This window comes from Sus scrofa, unplaced genomic scaffold, assembly GCF_054392235.1.
Source record: "Sus scrofa isolate SSC_HxYL_T2T_F1_AM1 unplaced genomic scaffold, Sscrofa_HxYL_maternal_Yorkshire_Landrace_v2.0 dam_21, whole genome shotgun sequence".
NCBI classification, from domain to species: Eukaryota; Metazoa; Chordata; class Mammalia; order Artiodactyla; family Suidae; genus Sus; species Sus scrofa.
This window is the reverse complement of record NW_028146962.1, coordinates 50261-70021: the sequence shown is the minus strand read 5'-3', so window position 1 is coordinate 70021 and position 19761 is coordinate 50261. Positions and strand designations below refer to the sequence as shown.

The 19761-nt window shown below is 53.9% G+C and overlaps 1 pseudogene across 1 annotated transcript in view; it reads left to right on the top strand.

Annotated features, from left to right (window-relative positions):
• The window catches only part of LOC146394321 (epidermal growth factor receptor-like), a 61121-nt pseudogene extending 42259 nt beyond the window's left edge, over positions 1–18862 (top strand). The window contains exons 20-27 of the transcript XR_014836248.1: positions 5011–5166; positions 5834–5909; positions 8481–8627; positions 9604–9701; positions 11004–11171; positions 11505–11552; positions 12257–12362; positions 12973–18862. The product of XR_014836248.1 is annotated as an epidermal growth factor receptor-like (transcript). The remainder of the gene's footprint in view (positions 1–5010; positions 5167–5833; positions 5910–8480; positions 8628–9603; positions 9702–11003; positions 11172–11504; positions 11553–12256; positions 12363–12972) is intronic.
• Positions 18863–19761: the final 899 nt, after the last annotated feature.

Sequence of the window (19761 nt, the reverse complement as noted above, 5' to 3'; positions counted from 1 at the left end):
TCCTAGAGGTTTCAGTAGCCGTGCCTTCAGAAATACATATGACAACATTTCTTAGCTCTCCAATTTCCTCATTTCCTCACGCAAGGAACACAGATCCCCGCAGAGCTAACAGGGTAGCAGGGAAGGAGGGGGCCGGGAGGGCTGAGGTTGCTGTACCGCGCACATGGGGACCAGCAGGGTGGCTCAGTCTGCCAGCAGCATCAGCCCCTCCCCTTCCCCTGCCCCCTCGGCCCGTGTCTGGCAGATGGGGAGAGCCCGTCCTTCTGCCGGGGGCATCTGAGGAGCTGGGGACGCTGAGGGCTGCTGAGCAGGTGAGGCACAGGGCAGGAGCTGGCGGGGAGAGGAGACTCCTTGGGGCCCTGCAGGTCCAGCCTCATCATGAAAGCAGAGGGCGCCACACAGATATTTGCTCATGATCAGGCTTCTTTTTTTTTTCTTTCATCTTTTAAGGGCCACACTCGTGGCATATGGAGGTGCCCAGGCTAGGGGTCGAATCAGAGCTACAGCTGCCGGCCTACACCACAGTCACAGCAATTCGGGATCCGAGCTGCATCTGCGATCCTACACCCACAGCTCCCAGTAGCGTCGGATCCTTAACCCACCGAGGGAGGCCAGGGATTGAACCTGCGTCCCCATGGATACTAGTCGGGTTTGCTAACCACTGAGCCACGACAGGAACTCCATGATCAGGCTTCTTCAGGGTAGCAGGACACGGTGGCAGCCTCAGTCAAGGTCATTGAAGGAAGAAGGGCGGAGAAGAGAGGATTCACTGGTCTTTGGGAAGAACTGGGGCAGTGCCGGCACCGCTGGAGCATGCGCCTGGTGCGGGCCTGAGTGCACCCTGGGGATCAGCTCGCTGAGCCCTCTGCGTAGACTGTTTTACGTCAGGGCAGTGAGGCAAGGCTTGCTCCCAAGGCCAGGTTCTCCATCAGCATTCAATGCCCTGGGCAAAGCAGACGCCAAGGGCTGTGAGCTGAGCTGGCCTTCCAGCCACACAGCAGGGCTTGGCGCTGCTCCGCCTCTGTCTGGAATAAGAAATTCTGGCTCCCCCGCCTCTTCTGAGGGTGGGGCCAGGGGTCCATGCTTTACTCTGCCGGGCCCTCTGTTCCCTCCGCGTCCCACCTCGCCTTCTCCTATTGGCCAGGTCAGTGCTCCCGCCTCCCCACAGGTGGTTAAAATATAGGCGATCCCTGCCTCCCTCTCTGGGCCGCCCAGGACTTGTAGGTGCTGCAAAGCCTGGGAAAAGTCTGTAAGTGTCAGGCCTTTCTTTTAACGTGGGTGTTGTGTCAAGAAAGTCTTGAAAACCCTCGTGAAGTGCCCGTGTCTCCTCTGTGATCAGGGCCCAGGCAGTTCTCCGGATCCCCATTAGCCCCAGTATATTAATACCCATCCTAGCTGTCCTGCGTTAACCGACCATATACATACATTCGTTAAACTTAGCGAGGTCTCCAAGAAGAATTGAGGACAGGCATTTCCGAGAGGCCCAGGGGCTTTTACACTGACACTGCTTCCCGTGGCCTCTGTTCAGATTCTGGGAGTTCCTGAGCCGTGTCAGGGCCCTTATCTTGGTGCCTGGTTAAAGTATAACTGCTAAGCAGTGAGATGGCCTTTCAAATTGCCTCTGTTAATGTGAGACTGAGCGCAAGGAATCCAGTTTTATCTAAGTTCAATGACTCTAATCTTGTCCCCAGAGTGTCTCTGATTTAAACCCCTCTGGCTGATTAGCCGTGGCTCCAGAATGTGAACCGCCCTTTTCTCCCCTTTCCCAAGCCTTCTCTGAAGACCGCGATGCTGAGAACATTTTTCAGACTTTATTGCAGTTGCTCTGGTTCTTTAAGGACCAGAGAGAGGGGCTGGGGCATAATCCATCGTCAGGTTCTGTCCATGGACTTACTCAGCAGCATGGGCCGAGGAGCTGGGGTGTTGGCTGGGTTTTTGTTTGTTTGTTTGTTCTTGTGGTCGTTTTCTTTGGAATCTGAAGCAGTCTTTGGGTCAGCAGGCAAGTTTCACTTGGAGGCCCCAGCAGGAAATTGAGGTCACCATCTCAGGGGAGGTCTTGGGGACTCCGAGCCCTTGGTCTGTGAGGCCCCAGCCTAGACTCTGAACCCGGAGGCCGGGCCCACGGCCTCCGCCTGGGGCGTTGGGGGCTGGCTCAGAGCTGTCAGCTGCTCTTCTTACCCCTGTCCCTTCAGCTTCAACAGGGTTTGTAGCACATGGGTCCAGTGCACAAATTCTCTTTTAGGCATTGAAAGCAGCAGGATGAGAGTCCACAGGGAGAATTAAACAGAACTGGAAGTGCCCCCGAAGTCCTCCTTGTGGGTTTAATGGATCACAGGGGTCGGATGCTGATGCAGGAGCCCCTTGACGGGCAGAGGGGCCAGTGAGTGGAAGTCCTCCTCTGTTTGGAAGCATTTTCTCAGCCCCACTTCTCTCTCCCTCTCCACACTCCATTCCTAAATAATAATTCCTAGTTTGGAAGTTCCAGGGAAGCATCTGGTAGACATGAGCCCATTCATCTTATTTCCTGGCACCTGAGACACCCTAGCAAGGGAACCATTTTGAACAGACAGCATAGGAGTTCCCATTGTGGCTCAGCAGGGTAGGACCCTGCATAGTAGCCACGAGGATACAGGTTCAATCTCTGGCCTCTCTCACTGAGAAGAGAGAATCCGCATTGCCATGAGCTGCTCCGTAGGTCACAAATGCAGCTTGGATCTGGTGTTGTTGTGGCTATGACATAGGCCGGCAGCTGCAGCTCCCATTTGACCCCTAGCCTGGGAAGCTCCATATGCTGCAGGTTCAGTCCTAAAAAGAAAAAGAAAAAGAAAAAAAGCCCCAGCATCTTAAACATTCAGGAGCTTTCTTAGGTAGTACAGGTGAGACATAAGAATCACTTATTTGTTGTTTTTCCAAGGAAAGAAAAATGTTAAAGATCCCACAAATAGCCTGGTAGTATTTTTTTTTTATTTTTTAAATCATAGTTGATTTACAGTGTTCTGTCAATTTCTGCTGTACAGCAGTAACCCAGTTATACATATACATACATTCTTTTTCTTACATTATCCTCCATCATGTTCCATCACAAGGGACTACGTATAGTTCCCTGTGCTATACAGCAGGATCTCATAGCTTGTCCACTCCAAATGCAATAGTTTGGATCTCCTAACCCCAGACACCCAGTCCATCCCATTCCCTCCCCCTTGGCCACCACAGGTCTGTTGTCCATGTCCATGAGTTTGTTTCTTTTCGGTAGGTAGGTTCATTTATAGCATATATTAAATTCCAGACATAGGTGATGTCATATGGTATTTGTCTTTCTCTTTCTGACTCACTTCACTTCGTATGAGAGGCTCTAGTTCCATCCATGTTGCTGCAGATGGCATTATTTTGTTCTTTTTTGTGGCTGAGTAGTATTCCATTGTGTATACACCACATCTTAATCCACTCATCTGTCCGTGGACGTTTAGGTTGTCTCGATCTCCTGGCCATTGTTAATAATACTGCAGTGAACATAGAAGTGCTTGTATCTTTTTGAATGAAAGTTTTGTGCGTATATATGCCCAGGAGTGGGACTGCAGGATCATGTGGTAGTTTTAGACTTAGTTTTCTGAGGTGCCTCCATGCTGTCGTCCATGGTGGTTGTACCGATTTACATTTAAGTCAACAGTGTGGGAGGTTTCTCCACACCCTCTCCAGCATTGGTTGTTTGTGGACGTACTAATGAAGGCCATGCTGACTGGGGTGAGGAGGTGTCTCACTGCAGTTCTGAGTTGCATGTCGCTAATAATCAGTGATGTTGAGCATTTTTTCATGTGCCTGTTGGCCATCTGTATGTCTTCTTTGGAGAAATGTCTATTCAGGTCTTCTGCCCATTTTTCTTTTTCTTTTTTTGCCTTTTTAGGGCCACACCCAAGGCATATGGAAGTTCCCAGATTAGGGGTCGAATCAGAGCTGTAGCCGCCTGGCTACAACCCAGCCACAGCAATGCCAGATCCGAGCCTCATCTGCAATCTATACCACAGCTAATGGCAATGCCGGATCCTTAACCTACAGAGCAAGGTCAGGAATCGAACCCACATCCTCGTGAATACTAGTCGGGTTCATTAAACACTAAGCCATGACAGGAGCTCCTAGAATCCTCTCTTTATTTTTTAATTTAATTTAATTTTTTTTTTGTCTTTCATCCTTTTTATGGTCACACCCACGGCATGTGGGTGTTCCCAGGCCAGGGGCCTAATCAGAGCTGTTGCCACCGGCCTACGCCACAGCCACAGCAACGGGACTACTGCCCATCTGGAAATTCACTGTGCGCCAGGCACTGTGCTGGGTGCTTCTCAAATATTCTTTCTCTCTCTTGCAGCCTTGGTGGTGATGACAGCAGAATTACGGAGGCAGCCAGGGGTGGCGGCGGGGGGGTGGGGGGGCATCTTGTAAAAGCAGATTCAATATCCACGTGATTTCAGTTTAAAAGGGGTGGGGGGAACAGGGCAGAAAGCCTCCGTGGTGGTGAATCACGTAAGGTTGCCCAGCACGGCGAGGAGAGTGGGCTCCAAGCCACGCATCCGGGGGGAGGCAGTGGGCGCCCCAGAGGCGTTGACGCAGGGAGGAGAGGCCAGGCAGGTGGCGGCAGGCCCTCCTGGGCAGGGTCCAGCCGCATCCCAACCTGCCAGCAGGTCTCCTGCTCTGTCACTGGCTTCCTCTACTTGGTTAACCTGTGTTTGCTACTTGATTACCTGGATGGGGGTAAGTTAATAAGTCAGCAGCTCATTACGTCTTCATCTCCTCACCGTTTCATCCATGGAGTGGACAGATGGTTGCTAATGTTTCTAGTTGTAGGTGACTGTGTCCCTTGAGGGCAGTCCCTGATCGGACCGTAGAGGCTGTTGCCTAGATGACACCAAGCCCTGCGCTGGGGCATGACACGCCCACCCTCTGCCCTCGCCTGGTCCCCGCTCTGCTCTCCACGAGCCACTAGTCCCTCAACCCTCACTGCGCGGCCCCGTGTTTCAGGGCATGAACTATCTGGAAGACCGGCGCTTGGTGCACCGAGACCTGGCGGCCAGGAATGTGCTGGTGAAGACACCGCAGCATGTCAAGATCACTGACTTCGGGCTGGCCAAGCTGCTGGGCGCCGAGGAGAAAGAGTACCACGCGGAAGGAGGCAAAGTGAGGGGCTGGCTCAGGGAAGGGCTGCGTTCTCTGCCCGCAGACCACCTGACGTAGGGGCTGCCCTGGGTGAGGTCCCAGCTGCCCCCTCGCAGTGTAGTCAGGCAGCAGGATTTGCAGGGAAAGCGAGTACAGATGTTCCTGACACATCCTGAAGCCAGAGGTAGCACAGATGCTAGTCATTTGTTGAGGTTAGGTTTCAGCCGCCTGTTCCAGGGAAATGCCCATCAGAAGAACAGCTGGGAAATAGCACAGAAAGCACCCCATGTTGTCCAGGAGCTCCCGAGGGTGCTAGCAGGGCTGGAGTCGGCCTCTTCCTCTCAGACAGCCCTGGGGTCCTCCGGGGGGCTTCCTGCTACGCCCTCCAGAACACTCTGGATCAGCTGGGCCCCCCGCAAGTTTTACTCCAGCCTATGTGGCTCCAGGCGGCCGGTCCCATAGACACCCACACACACAGACATGACCAACAGAACAACCCGCAGACCCAGGGCTCGGAGCTCTGGGGCTCAGCAGAGGCCCTGTTCTCTGCTAGGCTCACACCTCCTCCCACTGGGCCTGGGGGCTGGTTGGGGTCAGGGGGTGGGGGTTGCTTCTCACCTTTGTCCGGGAGCCATTCAGTTCTCGGGGAGGGAAGCTAGTTGCTGTCTCATTCTTTCGTGGTCCCCAGGTGCCCATCAAGTGGCTGGCTCTAGAGTCAATCCTGCACCGTGTATACACCCACCAGAGTGACGTCTGGAGCTACGGTGAGTCACCCGAGGGTGCCCTGCTGGCCGGTGCTGTGGGGTTTACATTGTACGTGCCGTCGTCCTGGACGTGACTAAGGATTGCAAAATCGCATAATTTTCTGTTATACCGGAAAACACGAGGAAGGAAATTGAATCTAAGTCCGTACCCAGCAGTCGGCTGTCAGCACAGAAAGAACTTGAACCTGGGAAAAGCCTGTGCCCGAAAAATCTAACTCAGCCAGACCTCTGGCCATGAACTTGAAGTGAACCAAGGGTGGTGACAAGTCAGGTTTTCTGGGAAGAATTTCCCAGTGGAGGAGTGAGGTTTCACGAGGCGCCGGCTCCATGGCTGTGCTTTCAGGGAGCGAGTGGTGGTCTTAGGACAGAGGTCTCTATGAATGAGGAAGTGAATTCGGCTGCACCCAGAGCATGCAGGAGTGCCTTCCCCAGTCAGGGGTCGAACCCACGCCACAGTAGTGACAACACTAAGTCCTTAACCATTACGCCACCAGGGAACTCCTGAATACATGAGTTTTCGTAGGTTCCTGCGAGCTGAGCTGCCCTCAGTGCCTGGAGTAGATAAGGGCTATTCTGTCACCTTGTTATTTTCAGTCATTTTCAAGAAATATCTGCTTCCCTGGAGGGATGGAGAGGAGTGCTGCTTTTCCCACTGCTGGTACGGCCCAGAGCCATCGTCATTGTCACCACAGAGCCCGAGCCACCCTCCCTCAGGGACCCCGAGCAGGGGCTCCTCCCGGGCTTGTTTTGCACATGCCAACCAGTTCTCCAGGAGAGTGTGTTTCGTAGTTAAAAACAGCAGACTTTCACTTCTCTGCTCAACGTCCTTCTTCGGTTTTCCAGATATGTTCCGACAAAACCTGACCCCTAGATGGGGTGGGAAGGGTCGTGAGCGGCTGGCCCCTGCCTTTCCCGGCTGCCCAGCTGCCTCTCCTCGGGCTTGTGTGCCCACTCCCAGCCCACATGGGCCACGTTACCCAAGAAATGAAACTCTCAAGCTCCGTGACTTAATCCCTTTGGATGGTGACAGCCAAGCCCGGAAGGCAGCGTCACCAGGGGGCCCTGGGCTTTCATCTCCATGGAAACAGTGTTGTCAGTGATAATAACCTGCTGGTCCCTGGAGTTCTCACACATGAACCTGAACTTTCAGTCTAAGAAACACATTCTGTTACTCCACTCTCTAGTTTCCAGAGTTGAGACGAGGGAATTCTTAGCACCTTCCTGCGCTGCTCGAACCCACAGCCAGGCGCACATGTTGCCCTCTTTCACCACCTGTTCACAAGCCTGGAAAGCCTGCCTTCCTGTGGGAATCCACTGTGCATGTTTGATTGCGGTGGTTAAACCTAGTGAGAGGAGAACTGATGGACTTTATAAAGCTTGGAAACGAGCTGTTTCCTTGAGTCCATACGGACGCTGTGGTGGGAAGGAAATTGATTTCTTGTCCCCGGACTGCTTTGCTTCCTTTGCAGCTTTGCCTTCTGAGGTTAACTCCGGCCACCTGGTTTTGGAAAACCCATGCCGGCCTGTGATAATACCCGTTTAGAGGCTCCGGAGAGGAGGGGTCATTAGACCAGCTGGGCATCAGGAAGCCCCTGGCCCCTGTGTCTGGGCCCTTCCTGTGTAGTTTGGGGACCCACTGTGGTCCTCGCAAGTGGCACCCATGGCACCTTGCTGTGCAGGTGGGGCCGCCCTCCCCACTGCCTTAGTGTGTTTCCGGAGCAGAGAATTCCATGGAGGCGGCACAGAGATAGAAGGACCATCTGAACTTGGGGGTGGTGTGAAAATCACCCAGTTCTCAAATTACTCCTGCTTTGATTTTTCAGTCATGATGATTGCTTGATGGTGAAATAGAAAGTGTGGGACTTTTGTACTTATCAAAAGGAACACAGGGGGTTTCTCTCCAGTCTCTCTTTTTTTTTTTTTTTTTTTTTTTGCCTTTTGTCTTTTTAGGGCCGCACCTGTGACATATGGAGGTTCCCAGGCTAGGAGTCCAATCGGAGCTACAACTGCTGGCCTGCACCACAGCCATAGCCACAGCCACGCCAGATCCGAGCCGAGTCTGCGACCTACACCACAGCTCAGGGCAACACCGGATCCTTAACCCACTGAGCGAGGCCAGGGATCGAACCCTCAACCTCATGACTCTTCGCTTCCACTGTACCACGACGAGAACTCCTCTCTCCAGTTTCTTTGTTCTTTGAGAACACAGCTCACAACCCTATTGGTGAGCCACTTGGGGCCGAGGTCTGGGTGCATAACTCCTGCTCCACAGACGCCAGCCCTTCCACTCCAGAGTGCTGGTGGTGCCCCTGCTGCTCTTACTGTTTGTTGGCCGCTCGCTTTTTTGCCTTACGTCGTCTGAACGTGAGTCAGTGCTGCTATCTCGTTTGGTCCGCAGAACCATCCTCTGAGACACGTGCTGTCATCGTCCCACTTTACAGAGGTGAACTGAGGCTTCCAAGGCCACAGAAACCTGAGTTTTAGACGCCACAAACAGTATGTCAAAGCGATGGCTCCAGACGAGGTGCCGTGGTTATTACTGACCCTCAAGCAACCCCTTCTTCCCCTCAGGAGTCACCGTTTGGGAGCTGATGACCTTTGGGTCCAAGCCTTATGACGGGATCCCCGCGAGTGAGATCTCGACCGTCCTGGAGAAGGGAGAGCGCCTCCCGCAGCCCCCCATCTGCACCATTGATGTCTACATGATCATGGTCAAGTGTGAGTGGCCACCCCCGACCCCCCGCTCCACCCGGCCTGGCACGGCTCCCGAAGCCCCACCCCCAGACCTGCCTCTCCCTGCAGGCGGCTCCGAAGTCTGCAAGGCAGGCTCATCCGCAGACACCCCCGCACACACACCCAGAGGCACCTGGCTGGCTCACGGGGCTCTGGCAGCGGCCAGGGCCCCTGTCTGCGGCAACACCTTACCTGTGTGAAGAGCATGAGCACAGGAGGGTAGCACAGGGAATGTGGTGGGGCCAGGTTCCTGTAAGTACGAAGCCTTTCTGAATGTTGAACTGCAGACTTAATCAGTTTTAACTCCCTTGCTTGGGGCGGAGGAAGTTGCGTGATTTGTCTAAGGTCACACAGAGGTCTGGCCTAAAATAGTTCGCCATCCTGCTGCTGGGACAAGAGCAGCATGCGGGAGTCATGCAGATTTCCAGGCGATAGTGTTTCCCCCAGCGCGTTCAGCGCGAGTAGATGGCTGTGAACCAAGTGCCCCCGCTGCGTGAGAGGTGCCCGCCCACAGGAGGAGCTCGAGCTCCCAACCCCAGGTTCTGAAGGAAAGTCCCTAAACTGGATCTGGTTTCCAGCGCTTCCGAGCCTGCTGAGTGCATATCAGTGAGGGTGAACGTGGACCTGGCTGAGTCTGGATGCCTCGGCGGCCTGCGGTCAGAGCCGCTCACAAGCAGCCGTGCGTGCCAGACGGCCTTGGCTCCCTTGGGGTGAAGACCCCAGAATGCTGGCCCTCGGAAGGGGCGGTGCGGGAAATCAGAGTGTCGTTGCCGTTCTGACTCGGCTGTGTGATGTTATCCTGGTCTTTACAGAGTCACCAGTGCGGGTTTGCCAAGGCCGAGACCCTGTCGCAGAGATTAGGTTTCTTGCTCATTTATGTGTCCGAGAGAACCGCTCCTCAAAAGCTTTCCATCTTCACCGCTTCCTTCTCGTTGCACTGACTGCCTCCTTCCGTCCCCAGGCTGGATGATAGATGCTGATAGTCGCCCAAAGTTCCGTGAGCTGATCATCGAATTCTCCAAAATGGCCCGAGACCCCCAGCGCTACCTTGTCATCCAGGTACCGGATCACATCCGCCTGCCCCTGGGAAAACCCTCTAATTAGCAGCCGATGCTGCTGTGCTGCATCCATGGGGACACAGCCCGACTGCCCCTCCCTCTCCCCGGCCACACCATGACCCTGAGTACCTCAGAGCAGGGCTGAGTTGTGGGCTTTGTGATGCTCCAGGTGGCCCCCGCGTCACTGCCACCCGCCTGAGCACCTGCACCTGGCCCCGTCGTCTCTGTGGTCCTGCCGGCCGAGGTCTTATCTTGGTCTTGGAGAAACAGGCTTTGGTGCCGAGCATACCTGGCTCTGATCTTGGATTCTCCACTGGCCACGTTAGGTTGAACCAAGGTCACAGGGCAGTTTTAACAATTCAGTGAAACGATATCTGCAGAATTCCTGCTCAGCACCTGAAGGTCCTGCTGTGTGGTGGGGGGAGGGTCCCCAGACCACCAAGCAGGCAGCTTTCTGACAGCAGCGGGGTGGCCTGTAGTTTGGCTCAATCTGCTGCCCCACCCGGAGACAGGACAGCTCTCAGAGTCCCCCAGGGCTGCTTCCCTGCGCCCCCCTCTGAGGCCAGTCCCAGGGTTGTCTGTGCTTCTGACTGACCCCTCCTCAGCTTCCACTGGTTTTTTGCTGGAGCGGCTCTCGGGACTTGGAGAAAGACATTCCTCACTAGATCGCTGGCTTGTTAGAAAAAGAAGAGCCGGACAGAAGCGAGGCACAGGCGGGTGTGGGGCCCCGGGTGCCCGGCTCTCCCCAGATCTCCATGAGGTCACCACCCTGGACGCTCTCTGAGCCCCACCCAGTCGGGTCTCTATGGGGCTTCGTTCCAGGGCCTGATTGGCCCTCTGGCCATGGATCCATCCTTGCTCCAGGAGGTCGGCTGGGCCTGGGAGCTCTGACCCTGTCCTCACGTGGCAGCGCCCCCCGCTGGCCCCACCTTGAGGAGCTTCTGAAAGTCTCCTCATTCGGAAGCGGCTTTCTGCTCTCTGCGCCTGGGACATCCCAAGGGTTTGGGGGCTCTGCGCCAGGAATGGGGACAGAGTCCACGCGTGTGTGGCTTGTTCTGTGTCGCAGCCCCATGGCCCTCGCCCTGAACGTGCTTCAGCCCCTCCCCTCTCCTCCTGGGCGCTGCCTTCCTTCCCTTTGGGGCTTTTAGGTGTCAGGGAAGCTTCATGTCTAAGTCCATGTGGGGAGAAGGGAGGACAGGACCTGGGCGGGTGTCAGGGCTGAACTATCGCCCAGGGAGTCACCTCAATGGGGTGGGGGCGGCAGGCCTGTGGCCTTTCTCATGGGCTCCAAACCCCTGTCCAGGGAGACGAGCGAATGCACTTGCCAAGCCCTACGGACTCCAACTTCTACCGCGCCCTGATGGACGAGGAGGACATGGAGGATGTGGTGGACGCCGACGAGTACCTCGTCCCCCAGCAGGGCTTCTTCCACAGCCCCGCCACCTCCCGGACGCCGCTGCTCAGCTCTCTGGTACCAGAGTCTTCCTCTCAACAGGCCGTGTTTTAGGGAAAATGATCCATCTAGGGGAACTCACAGAGAGACCAAGAAGTGCCTTTTACACACCTGGGGAAACCGGCATCCAAATGGGTCGCTGAGGTGCCTCGGTTACCTATGGCATTGTAACGACGGGCTCCTGGTCTTCTTAGGCCCACTAAGGAATGAGTCACGTCAGAACTAGACCTAAAGCTAATAATAGTCAAGATGAAATCCAGCCCCTTTAAATGGACCCTGGGCCCCCTCCTGCTTCCGTGGGCGGGGTGGGGGGGAGCATGTGCACCCTAAACAGCTGTGCTTCTTTTTCAGAGCGCCACCAGCAGCACCCCCGCTGTGGCTTGCGTTGACAGAAACGGGGTAGGTATCACCACCTCTAAGCTAGAAGTAAATAATAGCTCTGTACCGTGGTTCTATTAGACGTGAAAAATGCCCGCCTCCACCCACATAATCACCATTTTCCTTCCTGGATCCTCTCGTCCCGTGACCCCTACCCTAAGGCCAGCAGTTAGCCGCCACTTATTGAAGTGCAGTTTGGAATGTGGTTCTCGGACCGGCACCATCAGTGTCCCGGGGGTTTGTCAGAAAAGCAAACTGTCGGGCCAGCACCCGAGACCTCCTGACGGGATCTTGGGGAGGGACCTGTCCAGCTGGGTTTGAGGCCACCTTACCGGTGACGTCGACACGGGCTGGGCAGAGCCTTGAGCAGGCCCACACCTGCCAACACAGAAGCCTCCAGCCGCACATGGCTGCTTCAGTTGAAATTTTGGTTAAAGTTAAGTAAGATTTAAAATTTGGTTCCTCCCACACGTGGTTAGTAGCGTGGGTCATAGAACATTCCTGCATTGCAGGCAGCCCCGCTAGACAGCCCTGACCAGGGCAGCGCCACGTGCCCTGGGTTCTGTGGGCTGGCTGCGTGGGTGCCACCTGGGGGTGATGTGGCTGGAAATGCAGAGTCTCGGGTCCTCTCCCAGACTGTGGGAGCAGCATCTGCGTCCTAACAAGCTCTCGGGCGATCTTTTTCCCCGGCGATGGGAGTAACCTTTGCCTCATGGCCTCCCCAGCAGAGTTATCCCCTCAAGGAAGACAGCTTCCTGCAGCGGTACAGCTCCGACCCCACTGGCGCCCTGACCGAGGACAGCCTAGACGACACTTTTCTCCCAGCACCCGGTGAGTGCCTCAGTCTAGAAGCAGGCGTGCCCCTTGGCTCCATCGCCAGTACCCAGGCTGCCTCCCTCCCTCCCCTTGGTCCAGAGGGGGGCCTTTGGCAAGAGTGCAGACACGACGAAGGGAGGAGGGAAGGTGGGTAGGAAACGACCGAGCTTTTGCACTCGGGGCTCCGGTGGCTCATGTCACGTGCAGGTGGCTTTTCGGATGAATCTGCAGATTTCCTAGAATGTGAAGCAACCAGAAAAGATATACATGTGTGAGTGAGTGTGTGTGTGTGCACGTGTGACAGCTCTGATCCCACTCTTCCTCCTGAGTCCATTCTTAGCCTGTGAAGCATATACGTCCCTAATCCAGGCTTCATCCCCGGGCCGTCCCAGCCTGTACCCACGCGTATCTCAGGGAGGCTGAACTCTGAGAACTTGAATTGGCAAAAGATAACGGTGCCCATTGCCTTAAGAAGTACAGGAAAGAACATGATTTATTTCAGCAAGCGAGTCGTCTCCCTCTGTCACCCGGGGCTCACTGAAGATCTGCAGGGGGCTCAGCAGGAGCCAGGGAACTGCTTGGGAGGAGGTTGTACTGATGACCTGTGATTTCTTTTCGCTTCCAGAATATGTAAACCAGTCTGTTCCCAAGAGGCCCGCGGGCTCCGTCCAGAACCCTGTCTACCACAATCAGCCTCTCAGTGCAGCTCCTGGCCGGGACCCCCACTACCAGAACTCCCACAGCAATGCCGTGGGCAACCCTGAGTATCTCAACACCCCCCGCCCCGCCTGCATCAACGGAGGACTGGACGGCCCTGCCTTCTGGGCACAGACAGGCAGCCACCAGATTAATCTGGACAACCCAGACTACCAGCAGGCCTTCTTCCCCAAGGAAGCCAAATCAAACGGCATCTGTAAGGGTCCCGCCGCCGAAAACGCAGAGTACCTAAGGGCGGCACCAGCCAGCAGTGACCTTACTGGGGCATGACCTCTGAGGATGGCATTGGCCCAAAACTGCCAGGCCCTTCAGCCCCCGGGACCACGCTACGGCAGCTACATAGTCCTGACAGCCCACGTTAACGCTCGGACCTTGGACTGGCTTGGCCATCTCTGCCCTGACCAGCCCGACTTCCAGCTGAGAAGTGCCCTGTGGCAGATGCGTCCTTGGAAGTTGCAGGGACATTCCTTTGTCTTCAGACTGTGAGGCTTCCACGGAAGGCTTCCGGAAAGGGATGTTGTCCGTTTGGGTGAAGATCACTTTTCAAGATATGTTTGCAAAAAACTAAGTATGTTTAAGGAATTTTATCACTTGGGGACCTTTGGGGTGTTTAGTCGTCATTGATTTTGCTTTTAACGGGCTTTTCCAACGAGGAAGAAGCTCACTTGTAGCACTTGGGCCGCAGAGTCCACCCAGATACGGGACCAGCCCGGGCCAGCCTTCCACTAACACTTGATTCCACTGGCTCTGCTCGGAGGCTCTTCCACTGCAAGGCAGTTGAAAACCAGCTAGTTCTCCGTGTCCCAGGCAGGCCCGATTGGTACTCTGTCAAATCATGTCAGGTGCAAGAGGATAAGCCACTTTGAACCCTTCCTGGGCAGGGGAGAAAAGGAGGGTAGAATTCCTCCTCAGACTTACTTTTATCCAAATATCTCCACGGTACTTACCCTCCATTGAGTGACCAGTGTTTTCTGATTATATGTGTTGGATTTACTTGTTTATTTTCCATTCCGTTGTTTTGAGATTCAGTGTGGTTTCCAGCAAGGGGAGATGGGACATCAGAACATTAGCCAGTATCTGCTCATAGCCGACTCATCAGCATGCATACCAGCAGCCTTTAACGGAGATGGAACAACAGTGCAAAAGGGAAAGTTCCCCCAAATTGGAGTCGGAGAAAATGCATCAAGTCGTTTGGGGGTAGGGCGGGCCCACTGGGAGACTGCGAAACGGAAGCTGCTCTTGAAACGCTGTTGGCCTTCCGTCCGAAACAATCGGTTTAGGCTACTCACGGAAGATAACTTTCTTTTTACTTTACTTTAAGGGTTTTTACTCAAAGCGCACTCTGTGCCTCACTGGGAAGCTGCCCCAAAGCCCTTCCTTTCCTTCGTGAGTTGAGTCGAAGGGCCCAGGCCCTGGGGCAGCCCTCACCGCAGCTAGCAGGTGAAATAAGGACAGCCTTGTGCCTTGTGGGGAATATGAAATTTGATTTTGAAAGTGATGACAATGCCGTCACAACATCTACAGGTACGTGAGAAGAAAAAAAAAAAAATCCCCTTCAAATAACTCCCTCCCTCTGCTTAGAACTTGGACTCGCTTCTCTCCTGTGTCCCTGCACCCGATCGGCACCTCGGTTCTTTGTAGACTGGGTTGTAAGTGCCCCAGCTGGCTCCCCCTCCACACGGAAGAGGGGTTTCAGACAGTTCTTTTCATGCTGTGACTGTGTTCACCCACACACAACACACAGACACACAATTTTCCTCTAGCTTGTAAGTTATTTATTCACTCAGATGGATCAGGGCCCCATGGTTTTGTTACCAAAGTATTTCATTTGGTCTCAGAGGAAATATAACCTATATCCGACTCAGTTCCATCATATCCTGTTTTGAACCCCCTTCAACACCTTTCCAGCCCGGCAGAGGTGCTAAAGATAGAAAAATAAAACAATCCCTGTCTCCACAAAAATTACAATTTAGCGAAGAAAATTGGCTAACAGGATACGACAGATGCCACAGAAGCCGCTTCAGCCCAGCGTGTTGTAGCACAGAGGAGGGAGTGGGGCATCTGGTCTTGGAGGAGCCCTGGGGGGTCGGGCAGGAGGCCCCCGACGGGGCGGGGGGTGGTGCAGAAAGAGCCCTCCCCCCAGCCAGGGAGCCCAACCTCAAAAGCAGCAGCCGAAGGAACCCCTGGGGAAGCAAGCCCCCTCACGTCCCTCCCCCGGGGGACTACAAGGTGATTCCTGGAAGGTTAACTAACATTCCTAAGAATCTGAAATTTGATGCCCTTTTCACCAAACCACGTTTGTTATTTACTCTCCTCAGAAGGAAAGCCCGCCAGCGAGATAGTTACCAGCACAGAGAGAGAGAATGATTCGCATTCTACTGTCACTTGTTGTGTCCTCAAGCCCCAGAGCTTGGGAGGTCAGTGACATGCTGACCCAGCAGGAAAATCCTAGCATTTTTGTAATTTGAGATATTTTACTATAATGTAATAAAAGAGCAAGAGCTAGTCAAGCTTTTTTTTTCTTTGTATTTCAAGCTTCCTGCATGAAATCTAACTGCTAAATTCTCTTAGGATTGAGTTTCCCAAATGTTCTTTCTCTGTCCAGGGAGGTTCAGGGCCAGAGGTCCCTGGCGGTCAGGAGTGGGGCTCCTAGGGCTGCGGGATTCCTACGTCGTGGCTCTGGCCCGATCCCAAAGCTGCCACTTGTCACTTTGGTTCTCCTAGCTGACACCAGGCCCTGAGGCCCCACGGAGAGCCAGTCCACTGTTTCTTCCTTGGCCAGGTCCTGGAAGGCCAGCTCCATGTCTGGCCTTTGGAGACAGATCAGGGGATGGTAAGAGTTAGAAGCTAACATTTACAGCTGACCCTTGAGCAACACAGGTTTGAATGGTGTGGGTGGATTTTTTTTTCAATAGTGAACAGGATGGCACTACACGACCCCACTTAGTTGAGTCTGTGGATTAAAAAAACCCAGTGGCTCAAGCGGGCCAATGGCAAGGTTATAGGTTGGCGGGACAGCACCCCAACCCCTGAGTCATTCAAGGGTCCGCTGTGCCATGGGCCTTATATAATCTTCTCACAGACTCCTTAAGGGTCCCTGTCATCATCAAGCTCTATGAAAAGTAGCTCTGTCACCTCGAGAGGACCGAGATGAATCTTCCAAATGCTTAGGTATTTCTTAATTTTGAGCTTTAGCCCCTCCTCTGCCAAAAGTGCAGATACGTGTGAGCCATGGATCACAAAGTACGAAGGCAGCGGTTCCCAGGCCGGCTGCTCTGGGGAGTGGGAGTGATGGAATTTGTCTCAGGTGCTGCCTGGGCCCAGGGACTTTCTGAGCACCCCCAGTGACCCTGCTGAGCTCCATTTTGGGAGGCAGCTGGTGCCGAGGAAGTGCTGGCAGGGTCCGCTGGCCCTGGGCCCCTGGTGCACCCAGCGCAGGCCGGGGCTGTGCGCCTGGGGCGTGAGGCTGTGGAGTTACAGTGACTCGAGGCCCTCACCCTCGCTGCCCATTGGGGTCCCCGGTGGGCATAACAGGACCAATGGAACTGGAATCCCGGGGCTTCCCCACGTGGGAAGCCAGAGTCGAACCCCTTCCCTGAAGGTCACTTCAGTTGTGCTGGCCTCTGCGTCTACACCATGCTCCCAGGTCAGGGCAGAGTCAGAGAGACCTGTGAAAGAGTCGCGAGGCAGGACCAGAAGCAGCCCAGGCTTTATGCCTGGACGTGGCCGCTAGGAGCCTCGGCTGCCTTGTCACAGAAGCCAGCTCATCCTGAAAATCTGAGCCTTGATGAAGCCCCAGACAGTTTCATTTTCTAAGAAGCCAGCTAGAACATTCCGTTTCCGGCCCCAGAGGGAGAGCTGCTCGCTGGAACTTGGTCTGTTCTGCATTTCTCTCTTGTGATGAGCACATTACACCCTGACCTGCTTACTTCCTTGCTGGGGCCGTAGAACCTTTCTGAATAGAAACCCTTGCCTCTGTCACCCGTCACACCAGCAATAGCAGGGACACATCTTTTGGTACTATTGCAGACACACGCAGACAGCATTTTTACATGTAAGTCTATTTTTGTAACTTTTCTGAGCACTGAACTTTGTAAGGTATATTTTTAGGAAAACTCATTTTTCTACAAAAGCAAACAGTTTAGAAAGACTGCAAGAGAATGAAAATTTGAACCTGAAATTTTTGTTGAAAGGGATTTAAGTGAAGCAGACATCTCTCTCAGAAAGGCACACCGCTTTCGCAGAGCCAGGCCAGATCACAGTCCTGATGAAGGGAGCTGTTTTTACATGTCTTCAAGAAGGAACAAGCACACCTGGCTTCGTCTTGATCTGCGGCAGGTCCTGTTGACTCTGGGGCAGTTCAGTGGGAAAGAATTATTGTCTGTTACCGCTAATAGACAAATTCAGCTTATTCGAGAAAAACAGTAACAGCTCTTTGTTGGTTTATGTGTGCCAGTCTGACCTTGATGCACGTTGTTTCATGTGTGTATGGGCAGTGGATATGCACTTAGGATACGGCCTAGAAATACCCGCAGAGCCTCCCTGTAATGTTTACCACATTTGACCAATGCCACCGATGGGCTTCCAGCCCTTGAGATGGGGTTCTCAGCTGCGCCATACGGTAGAGTTGGGGTGGGGTAGCTTTTGAAGATCTTGAGGCCCAGCCATGTCTCACTCAGGCCGATGAAACCTAGGATTTATACTTTGTTAATCTCCTAAAGTCATTCTGATGTAGAGTCCCGGCCAAGAGCCACGGGACTGGGAATTAGCCACAGATGTGTGGATGTGCAGATTCTGCAGATGTGGGCACCGCAGGACTGAGGACCTAAACCAAGCACAGAGCACCAGGGTCCATCGCCGAGGGTCTGGGACTTCTGGGGGAGGGTCCGCAGTAGGTGCCCAAGCCCTGGCAGGGGGGGGAACGGAAGGAAAGGAAGTCCATGTCCTCTTAAAGCTGGACTGGCAGTGAGCATGCTGGCTGCTGGCGCCCTGCCTCTAACCACTGTGCAGCCTTTACTGGCCGGGGAGAAAGCCGACTTAGCAGCGGATCACAAAGGGAGATGGTGAATAGCGGGACGATTGCGAGAGTGCTTGGATGGCATGTATACAAGCAAGAGTCCGGCAAGAGGATTCCTGCTTTAGGAAACACGTTTTCTATGTATTTTTATAAACTGCGTCAGGGATGAAAACTGAAGCAGTCCTGTCCATTGCTCTTCCACGTGTCAGTGCACAGTACCCCTCGCAGGTTACAGCTCTCCTGTCTGAACTGGCAGCATAAGTGCCAAGAGTCCCTACCTGGCAGATGAAATGCATTGTTGGTCCATTTGCTTATTTTTTTTAAAACAAACCCCTTTGAGGTAACTTGGCTACAAAGCAATCTTGCTGTATAACGGAAACTCTTGGAAGTGAAGACGTCCTGGAGAACTGCTGACGTTAGAGGTCTGCTGGCAGCAAGAACTTCATTTTAAAACAGGCAGGCAGTGGCTTTAGAGCTTCTCTATATGCTACATTTTAACCTTAGAAGGTTTTGCTCTGGTGAAAGCAATATTTGTACAAATGGAAAGCAAGATTTTTATATGGTTTACACTCTTGAGCAAAATATGTTGATGTATATGGAATATTAAAAATTAGATGTATATTATTCATTGTTCTTTACTCATAAGTACCTTATGAAAATAATACTGTATTCTTGTTCACAACGCCCTGTTGCTATCAGTTATTGATCATATCCAACCTACTGTGTGTGTTCTTTCCTAATAACATTTTTAAGCTAATTAATAAACTTTATTTTTAGAGCAGTTTTAGTTTCGAAAACTGCAAAATTGAGAAATTACAGAAAGTTACCAAATGTCCTCTGCTTGCCAGCCTCTCCCGCTCCCGCGGTCCGCACTGCAGGGCCTGACACGCTTCCTTGAGTGGAGGTTTCCTGCGTGGGCGTGGGGTTGACTCGGGGCCCTGCTGTGGGGCCGCAGGCTGCTGCCTAAGTGCTCCCCTTCCCAGGCTCCCTCCGGGGCCTCACCTCCTTCCAGCACCTGCCTGGGGGCGCCTGGGTGGAAGAGATGGTCCTACAACCAGGCTTCCTTTCTGCAGAACACCAAAGCCGGCAGGCAGGCAGCTTTGCTGTGATTCTGCTCAGTCATCAAAGCTGTGAGTCAGGGGAACTCAGACCCACAGCCTCCTGCTCTGACCTCACGCCCCCTGCAACCTATGCCTGGGACTGTGTCTCACCCAAGCAGGCCACTTTGTCACTCGCCCTTGCAGGAGACCACTGGTGCCGAGGGAAGGCGTTCTGAGGGGACTCGGGGAAGTACCCGTTTATATCCTTGAGCGTTTTCTCACTCGAAGCCTGAGAGGAATTTAAATTCATCTCAACTACTGGGAAAGAGCAAACGCGCTCCCTGTTGAGGCAAAAGGCACTGACAGGAGGAGAGAAGAGCAGCGGGAAGGGTACCAGGCAGGAGGTGGCCTGCAGCACCCCAGGCTGGTACCCCTCCCCCGGCCACCTTTACAGGCTTTCAAGCCCCCACACTGGTGGGGTCGATGGCCATCAATTCCAGGAAGGTCAGCCCCAAATCCGTCACCCAGGTGCCAAGCACAGGGCGGAGGGGGGGCTGTCATTCCAGTGAGAGCAGGCCTTCCGGGTAACACAGTCCTGGACGTATAAGCAGGACCGGGGCCCTCCCACACCCCTGCAGGA